This window comes from Bactrocera dorsalis, chromosome 3, assembly GCF_023373825.1.
Source record: "Bactrocera dorsalis isolate Fly_Bdor chromosome 3, ASM2337382v1, whole genome shotgun sequence".
NCBI lineage: Eukaryota > Metazoa > Arthropoda > Insecta > Diptera > Tephritidae > Bactrocera > Bactrocera dorsalis.
This window is the reverse complement of record NC_064305.1, coordinates 27,707,988-27,718,682: the sequence shown is the minus strand read 5'-3', so window position 1 is coordinate 27,718,682 and position 10,695 is coordinate 27,707,988. Positions and strand designations below refer to the sequence as shown.

Here is a 10,695-nt window from a genome sequence, read left to right as displayed (position 1 = left end):
AACTCGAAATTGAAAATCTAAAAACAAATTTAAAAAAATGTGTTCATAATTTAAAAATTCCTAATTTATTCTTAAAAATCTTTGTCTATGTCTATGTAGTCCCTCTTAAAGCAATTCTTCTAGACTCCAATACACTTATATGTACCAACGTTTGTGGTTTAAGTTAGTTTCCGGAATAGCATTCAGTGGTCGTAGCGATTCTGAGCAAGTCATCCGTGAGAGAAAGTCAGAAATTATAAAAAGGTTATTGAAAATTTAATTATTTTTTCAGTTTACGAACGCTAGGTGGTATAGCTGTGTTAAAGGGGACAGTAGAGTAATCTTTTTCAATTTTTTGTTTTTGCATTTTCTGTTCCTTTATACCTATAGAATAAATGTAGAAACCCACTTTACCATTGGAAGGTTTCGAGAAAGGCCCAAAAATAATAATACCACTCGACGTTCGGAAATCTCGGATTGCACATCTAGCAGTACCTCAAACTTTAAACGGGTTTTTCTCAAAACACACTTTTCTAAACTGGTGGACATGATTCCGGTTGAACTACTCAACCGATTGCTTAATTTTTGAAGTTACACTTCTTATACGACACCGGAAAAGGTTGCGTTGAATGCAAGTTGCGCAATTTTGCTCAATATGAATCTAACGCAACCTTGTCTGCGAAGATGTTCGAGCAGCAAGCGAAGCGGCGACAATCGGCGATCGTTTGTTTGTTTCTTTCGGCACAGCTCAGCCGACACAACAACACAACACAATGTTGCCATGCTTATGCTGTTGTTGTTTTTGTAGAACAATGTTTCAATTTTTGGTTGGTGACATATTCACATGTGTGCGCATATGTATGTTTGTATGTTTGTGCATTATTGAAGGTATAGTTCTTTTTCTTTCGTTTGTCATTCTGCGATTTCTCAACTATTTTATGTGACTTTTGTTTGAAATACTTTGCGTTGGCCTTTGAAAAATTAACACTATACTTCACAGAATCATTTCTGTGTGTCTTCATTTCCATTTTTGGAAATCGACCCGCAATGACGAGGTATATCGTTTTATCTGACAGCGTGAGGTTTAAGAACTTCATTTCCAATTTTGTCTTGTGGAATATTAGAAATGATGTTTCTTCGAAAATCGTTCGCTTACGACGGATAAAACGACTTCTGAGGGGTGATTTTAATGAATAAATTCCTTTTGGTTGAAATACTCTGCGTTGGCCGTTGAAAAGTTAAGACTATACTTCTCAGGATCATTCATTCCTTTCATTTCTTAAAAAAAATTAATGACCTTTAGAAAAATGCATATTTGCATTATTTCGTTGTTATTTCCAAATTCGTAGCAATAGAATTTCTATGGCATAAGTAAAGTAATGACCTCCGATTGTCACCCCTTGTCGCTGTAGCAGCTTCGCCTACAAACATGCGTAAATATGTATGTATGTATACGTATGGTCGTGAATACATATCGACGCAGATTTTTGCGAGAAGCACCAGAAAGTTGTGCAATTTATGATTTTTAGCTTTTGCCATCGTCGCGAAAAGACGACTGGTTGGCAAAAGCATGCTCGGGGAGATGTTACGGCCTCTGTTTTTATGAATGAAGCGCCTACGCTTGTGGAATTTGCGCCTGGTTTTGTTGTAAATTTACTACACTTGTTCTTCGCCAATTTGGCTGCCATATTGACTTGTGAAGATCAATTTTTTGTTGGTGACATATTCATATGTGTACGCATATGTATGTTTGTATGCTTGTGCATTATTTGTTTGGCAATGTATGCAAATATATGTACATATAAGTATATATTAATGTATGAACATGCAAGTCAATGCGCGCACATGTAATAAGTATATTGATAAGTGATGAAAATACGATTTCAATTTCTGAACGCGCACATGCATATACATACACTCATATGAGCATGTGCAGATACACAAGATAGGATAGAAGATGTATGCCTTTTAACATCGTATACTATACAAATAAATATTTTTCTTACTAATAGAAATTAAATTTATCACAGCAATATACATAATATACATATACGTAATTCACTTTTATAAAATTTTCCTCTTTAACAGCACTTTTCTCTTTGCATGAATTGTACCTGAGCACGAAAGTATTAAGTGTGTGTATTACGCACCCCACGACCCAATGACAACAACATCAAAAGTTTGCAACAGCAAGAGCTTTCGAAACGTTTGTAATTCGAGTGTTGTAAGCAAGCATATTCGACTCATGAAGTGGCTCTGTACTAGTATCATAGGCAAGTGCAAATTTTACAAGGCATTATCAAAGCATGACCTTTTAACCTCAACCAACGGATGTGTACAAACGTGCGCTATAACACTTGCAAACTACGCACATTGCATGCTTAGTCAACAAAATGTTAAGATTTCAACAAATTGCGGTAAGTCCTGTCAAAGGACCCGAACTTTTGTTATAATGTAGTAAGATTAGCTTTGGTGCTGATGAACCAGACGCGACGATCATATTATTTTTCTATTAAGGACAGAAACACTTTAAGCCTCTTTACGACGAAGATCCATGAATAACTGTTTCTTGAAAAATATTTTTTTTGAAATTGGTTTGTGGTACAAATCCATATCAACTAGCTATTTCAAATATGCCACGTACTTAAACCACACATGTCAAAAATAAGTGGCGCCCAAAGCCATTAATTCTCTTTCCGTTAAATTTGTTTTCTTCCACACATCTTAGTCATGTGATCAGCGTGATTGGGTAAGATTCAAAATTTAGCCGGGTGCCAATTGATGACATTATATGAAACATTGCAACACAATCTTCTTTATACTTCCAACTTGACTCCTCCGCATTGACAATACTATGATTGAAGCCATTTGGCTGGCTTAGTTCAGCCATTCAAATAAGAGATGGGAGCCAAATTCGTAAATACGTAAATTCTTCACGGCCTTGTAGAACTCCTACGGACCATTGACCCCAGACCGACACGTTAAAACCTTGGCAGGCCTCAGAGAACATTCCCCCCTTGTCATTAAATTTTTTTGGTAGCTGCACACAAGTTCTAAAAACGATACTGTTAGTCATTTTGGTTTATGGGGTATTAGAATACCCACACTCGTTTTCTCCATCTTTCTCTTCGTCTGAAAAAATTAAATTTTTCGCTTATGTATATTTTCATAAAAATATTTAGTCATGTGGTATACATTTATGTTATATGTGCATATGTACGAGTATATGCGTAAGTCAAATTAGCATTTCGCACTCATTTGTCGTATTTCAATACATATGACTCAAGCAGCTCACGACTTCCGGTCTTTGACCAAGTATCCTCTGGGTAGCCTAAGAACATTCGTTTGAAGGCGGGCTAAAGTGAGAAGGCGAAACATCACCTGCATAGGGTTGTGCGCTGGGTTTGGGACCCGCCACGTAAAAAAACACCGCCAATGAAAGCGCGTAAACAGCCTTGGATGAGAGACCCCTCTTTTGATGATGACCATGGCAAACGAAATAAGGACAACGAATTGAGGGTATGCACCTGGAATGTCCGGTCCCTTAATTGGGAAAGTGCCCAGCTGGTTGATGGCCTCGTGATGGCCTTGTAGCATTTACTACAGTGGCCATATAAAGGAGCGTAAGTTTGGTGTAAGATTCGAGGTGGGATAGAGACTCCGTCGCCGAGTACTATCACTCACTCCGGTGAACGAACGTCTAGCCACAATCCGCATCAAAGCGAGGTTATTCAACATATCGCTGATTTGCGCCCGGACGGAAGAGAAGGACGATGTGACCAAATATGCCTTTTATGAGTGTTGGAGCGCACTTATGAGAGATGCCCCCGCTACGATGTTAAAATCGTGATTGGCGACTTCAACGCCAGGGTGGGCAAAGAAGGTATCTTTGGCACTACAGTCGGTAAATTCAGCCTCCACGAGGAAATATTCCCAAATGGGTTGAGGCTGATCGTACGCTCCGCGATCCTAACATCGACTCGGACCACTATTTTGTTGCAGCCACGATTCGCACCCGCCTATGTGCAGCAATAAATGCACGTCAACAAACACAACGAAGGTTCGATGTCGAGAAGCTGCAATCACAACAGACAGCCGAACGATTTTCTACTCGACTTGCACTCCTGCTCTCTGAGAGCACTCGTCAACAACTCGGTATAAGGGAACCGTGGGACGGCATTTCAAACTCCTTACGTACAGCTGCAACCGAAACCATTGGTTTTCGAAAAATACAAAAGAACAGCTGGTACGACGAGGAGTGCCGTGTCGCAGCGGAGAGAAAACATGCTGCCTACCTCGCAACGTTACGATTGACCACAACACGTGCGGGATGGGATAGGTACCGAGAGTTGAAGAGGGAAGCGAGGCGTATTTGCAGACAGAAAAAAAAGAGGCCGAAATGCGTGAGTACGAAGAGCTTGATAGGCTGCCCGAAAGGGGTAATGCTCAAAAATTCTACGAAAAATGCGGCGGGTTACAGAAGGTTTCAAGACCGGAGCATACTCTTGTTGAACCCGCAAAGGTGATCTAGTCACCGATGCCCAGAGCATATTTAAATTATGGAGGGAACATTTCTCCAGCTTGCTGAATGGCAGTGAAGGTACAACGCCAGGAGAAGGCGGACCCGATTCCCCAATCAATGACGATGGAGCAGACGTTCCATTGTCCGACCACGAAGAAGTTCGAATAGCAATTGCCCGCCTGAAAACAGCAAAGCGGCGGGGGCCGATGGATTGCCGGTCGAGCTATTCAAACACGGTGGCAGAGGATTGATAAGGAGCATGCTTCAGTTTCTTTGTAAAATATGGTCGGACGAAAGCATGCCCAACTATTGGAATTTAAGTGTGCTCTGCCCAATCCACAAAAAGGGAGACCCCACAATCTGCGCCAACTACCGTGGGATAAGCCTTCTCAACATCGCGTATAAGGTTCTATCGAGCATATTGTGTGAAAGATTAAAGCCCACCGTCAACAGACTGATTGGACCTTATCAGTGTGGCTTTAGACCTGGAAAATCAACAACCGACCAGATATTCACCATGCGCCAAATCTTGGAAAATACCCGTGAAAGGAGAATCGACACACACCACGTCTTCATCTGAACAAGGAAGCAAAGCAAATGGGTCTGGCAGTGAACGAGGGCAAGACGAAAATCTCCTGTCATCAAACAAACATTCGTCGCACTCGCGACTTGGCTCTCACGTCGCTGTTGATAGTCATAACTTTGAAGTTGTAGATAATTTCGTCTATCTTGGAACCAGCGTTAACACCACCAACAATGTCAGTCTGGAAATCCAACGCAGGATTACTCTTGCCAACAGGTGCTACTTCGGACTAAGTAGGCAATTGAAAAGTAAAGTCCTGTCTCGACGAACAAAAGCCAAACTCTATAAGTCGCTCATAATTTCCGTCCTGCTATATGGTGCAGAGTCTTGGACGATGACATCAACCGATGAGTCGACGTTGCGAGTTTTCGAGAGAAAATTTCTGCGAAAGATTTATGGTCCTTTGCGCGTTGGCCACGGCGAATATCGCATTCGATGGAACGATGAGCTGTACGAGATATACGACGACATTGACATAGTTCAGCGAATTAAAAGACAGCGGCTACGCTGGCTAGGTCATGTTGTCCGGATGGATGAAAACACTCCAGCTCTGAAAGTATTCGACGCACTACCCGCCGGGGGAAGCAGAGGAAGAGGATGACCTCCACTCCGTTGGAAGGACCAAGTGGAGAAGGACCTGGCTTTGCTTGGAATATCAAATTGGCGCCACGTAGCGAAGAGAAGAAACGATTGGCGCGCTGTTGTTGACTCGGCTATAATCGCGTAAGCGGTGTCTACGCCAGTAAAGAAGAAGAAGAAGTATTTTTGGATTATTTAGCCAAAATATTCTCCCCATATGAAACACACGTAGATTATCCTACTGCTTCCAGCCAAGAAAGCGAAGAAGTCTCAAGTTGCACAAGCAGTGAGCTAAGTGAGGAAATCAAAAATCTGGAAAACAAAAAATTCCCCGCTTTCGACCTGATTACTGCCGAGGTCCTAAAGCAGCTTCCTCAAATAAGTATAGTAAAAATTACCAACATTATTAACGCGGCTTTTCATCTTAAATCAACATAGTCAACATAGCGCAAGATTGCTACAGCATTGTAACGAAGAAGTAGCCATGTTAACTTCTAGAGATGGACCACCAAGACGACTCAAACGCCTCAAACCCAGCGATATTTCAAATTAGCAGTTTCAAGTTGCTTGTCAGTCCTTTCTTTTATTTGAACTAGTTGCAATGTATAAACAAAGTAAAAAAACATGCTCTATAGTGAATACTCATATGCCGTGAATATTAAGTTGCGGTGCATTTAAGTGAGCCCATCGGTCGTGCCCGTTCTGTGGACTTGTGTGTTGTGTTTAGTTCGATTGCCGTTATTTTGTGACCTCGGTTGAATGCAGTTGCGGAAGAATGTGCGGGTATATTTGGCGTGATATCAGTTTAGCAAAGTTCGAAGAGATCCGTAAGTTTTGTACTCTTATTATTTTTATATAAAAAGAAAATGGAAAAACTATTTCTTAAAAGGGCTGATTAGGAGTGATGAACAATCACAACTGACAACTAACTATGCAAAGTAAAACCTAGTACATTTTTAATTTTTCTAATACAAGTAGGGCTTTTAATCGAGTACTAAGCGGTAGGCAATATCAAATAGGTAGATTTTGGAGTGTAAGTCAAACACATTGCTGAACCGCGCTTACTCGCGTATACAAACGGTTTGACATAACCGCACAATAAAGAGTCTAGTGATGTTAAATGAGAGGATCTAGGAGGTTACGATACAAGCTCGCGACGCGAGATATACTAGGTATGGCGATTAAGTAATGAGACTGATTCCATAAAAACCGTATATTTCAAAATTATTTTACATCGCTGCCATCCCCTTCAAAGTAGTCTCCTTGGGCAGCTATACAGCAATTCCAGCACGTTTTCCATGCTTCGTAACATTTCTGGAACGCTTCGACTGGGATGTCCGCGAGTACCCTCGTCACGGTCGCTTGGATGTCCGTAATCGACTCAAGATGGGTTCCTTTGACAACCGATTTTGTTTTAGGAAACAAAAAAAGTCACAGGGTGACATATCGGGCGAATAAGGCGGCTGTTGCAACACGGCGATCCCTTTAGAGGTCAAATACTGGGACACGCTGAGGGTGGTGTGGCATGGCGCGTTGTCGTGATGAAGGATCCAGTTACGAATGATGTCTGGGCGCACACTGTTGACTCGTTTTCGCAATCTTTCGAGTACTTGGCAATAGTAGACTTGATTTACAGTTTTCTCCGGTGGAACGAATTCTTTGTGGACGATTCCATGGATATTAAAAAAGGCAATAATCATCGTTTTCACCTTCGACTTGCTCATGCGAGCTTCTTTCGGCCGGGGCTTTGGCGTTTGGCTTCCGCCACCTGGGCACGACTAAGAGCACTATCACCATACACTCTTACAATTTTAGCGCACGTTTCCGAAGCTGTTTCGCCTAATCTGGCGCAAAATTTTATCGCGACGCGTTGCTCTTGATTTCGTTTTTTCTTTTTCGTGACGAGCGCTACAAAAACACGTCTACTCAACTTGAGGCAGCAGGCGAACTAAACAAGCTAGGGCGATGATACATACGAGTATATCAATGGAGAGGGGAGGGATGCCAGAAAAAGAAAAAGGGATTTTCAAGGTCACAGGTTTACCACAAGCGCGGCAATAAAATCAGTCTCATTACTTAATGGTCAAACCTCGGCCATTCGCCCAAAGTGTCTTTAAATAAATTGATTATTCCTTTGGCTTGTGGGAATCTTCACGACCGTTCACATCAAAATCTTCTACTTCAGGCAGGAAGAAGTCGTTAAGCATAGATAGAGTTCCCTCTTGACTGTAACATTATGACCGGCTTAATTTTTGAAGAAGTGCCTACCAATAATTCCATTTGCCCATAAAGCACACCAAACAGCTGCTTCAAAGCAGTAATATAATCTTTGGTGTACACTGTACCGCCCGTCTCTGAGAATAAACATGGTGCGAAACCAATTCATGATTAACTATTACAACCATTATTTTGGTAATAAGTTTGCACGATTTGCAAATATTCTTCTGGAGTAAGTATGTTTATTATAAAAAAGCAATCCAAACGCAGTATAAATCAAGTAACTGCTGTCAAAAAGACTAGCTTCGAAAAAATTTTGTTTCCATGAAAACCGCATTCAAAAATACCTGCTAAAAAAAGTAAAAACTAAGGAAGTAAGGAAACGGAATTTAAAATAGTGTTATATGGAAAGTAGGCTTATTAAATTTAGTCGACATCAGTCGGTCGGGTCCCGAGATATGTGATTTTACCAAAAAGTGGGCGGTACAACGCCTCGCGTTAAATTTTCACATCGGCTCCCGTAATACTATCTTGTAGGTAAAACGTAATGTCTCTGGCGTAATTAGTTATTGATTTATAGTGCTTTTACTCGTAGTAGTTTTGAACAGTATTGTTATATGGGGAGTGAGCGGCCTTATACTCCGATTTTATCCATTTTCACCCTGTCACCCCTGTGATTCAAGTTCTTACAGGATTTGTACCCAGCAAATTTGGTTGTTGTAGCTTAAGTGGTTTAGGAGATATGTACATTAAACTTGTTAGAGGGCGGGGCCACGTCCACTTTTTCAAATTTTTTTTTCCACAGGTGCCCTTGCTACTGCGATCCTCTATGCCAAATTACAGTTTTATGTCTTAACTAGACTTACTAACGAGCAACGCTTGCAAATCATTGAATTTTACCAAAATGCAGTGTTCGGTTCGAAATGTGTTTCGCGCGCGTGTTTTGTTCAGCGATGAGGCTCATTTCTGGTTGAATGGCTACGTAAATAAGCAAAATTGCCGCATTTGGGGTGAAGAGCAACCAGAAGCCGTTCAAGAACTGCCCATGGCATCCCGAAAAATGCACTGTTTGGTGTGGTTTGTACGCTGGTGGAATCATTGACCGTATTTTTTCAAAGATGCTGTTGGACGCAACGTTACGGTGAATGGCGATCGCTATCGTTCCGATGCTAACAAACTTTTTGTTGCCAAAAAATGGAAGAACTGAACTTGGTTGACATGTGGTTTCAACAAGATGGCGCTACATGCCACACAGCTCGCGATTCTATGGCCATTTTGAGGAAAACTTCGGGACAACAATTCATCTCAAGAAATGGACCCGTAAGTTGGCCACCAAGATCATGCGATTTAACGCCTTTAGACTATTTTTTGTGGGGCTACGTCAAGTCTAAAGTCTACAGAAATAAGCCAGCAACTATTCCAGCTTTGGAAGACAACATTTCCGAAGAAATTCGGGCTATTCCGGCCGAAATGCTCGAAAAAATGCCCAAAATTGGACTTTCCGAATGGACCACCTAAGACGCAGCCGCGGTCAACATTTAAATGAAATTATCTTCAAAAAGTAAATGTCATGAACCAATCTAACGTCTCAAATAAAGAACCGATGAGATTTTGCAAATTTTATGCGTTTTTTTTTTAAAAAAAAGTTATCAAGCTCTTAAAAAATCACCCTATAGTTGACCGCGCAGCCGTTTTCCTGCGAGAAATTATGAAAGACAAAAATTCATATTGTGTTGATAATCATTTATTTGCCATTTTTCTACATCTTTTTTCAATGTAACGCAGCTTGATAAACAACATTTTTTGGTTTCTGTTCCAGTGCGTAAATGTAGAGAGAAGAGCACGTGAGTAGTGAGCACGCCAGGTATTTTTGGAAAAAAATAGCAGTTCCAAATTTATGCCACACACTACGCGACTATCCTTGTGTCCTGTTGATTGTCATCTCAAATGCAATTTTCGCTGGAAATGGCAAATCGCTAGAACTCAAAGGAATTCGTAGAATCAAGCACTCTGCTTCCTTGTATTCGATAGGTGCGTCACAATCAGTCGGGTTCCATTACACACTTTCGGCGCATGACGAAAATGATGCGGTGGCATACCAAGTCTCTCCAAAAAATTTAGAAATTCCACTGGATAATTTATGGCGTCGTCTTCATTGTCAAGACGATCGATCGATTTATATGAGCGCAAGTGTCCCGGAATTTGACTTGGAATCTTCCAGTTTAAGTCATCAACATCGGTATTTTCGGCAGCTAACATTTGGCGTGCACTTAAGGAATTATAGTTACGATAATTTGGCCAATGTCCGAATATTCGTGATGAGTTCATCTTTCGTGAATTGATAAGAGGCAGATGGAATTGATAGCAAACTACCGGAAGTCAATTCCGGTACCCATTTCTAATTATTAGCGAATACGATGTAAAATGTTTTCGACAATGCTATAATAGACGCGAATTTGAAGGCATTTGTATTCCAGTTATTATCATTTTCCCGCAACTGTAATAGCTGGCTTGCTTCTCAAAAAGTTGCACACACCGTATCAATGACTCAAATGAAATGTAGAAAGAATCGTGGTTTTTCAGTTGATTGTGTAAATTCGTTCTAATGCATTAGTTGCTAACACACCTGGATGTCCATCTACTGCTTGCCCTAGCTTTCTGCGTAATTATTTCTTCGACGATGCATTCTATGTACATATAATATCAAGGTATTTCCGAGTGTCCTCGCAAACGGATCACTGACGAAAGTTGAGCAAAAACTCGTCAATGTTAATTTTGTTGCTGGCGGTGTTTCCACCAGCTGTATTGTATTCTC

The 10,695-nt window shown here is 40.9% G+C and overlaps 1 pseudogene; it reads left to right on the top strand.

The window, feature by feature from the left end:
- The first annotated feature begins 962 nt into the window (after positions 1-962).
- On the top strand, positions 963-1,161 carry LOC125777969 (small nucleolar RNA U3; annotated as a pseudogene).
- Positions 1,162-10,695: the final 9,534 nt, after the last annotated feature.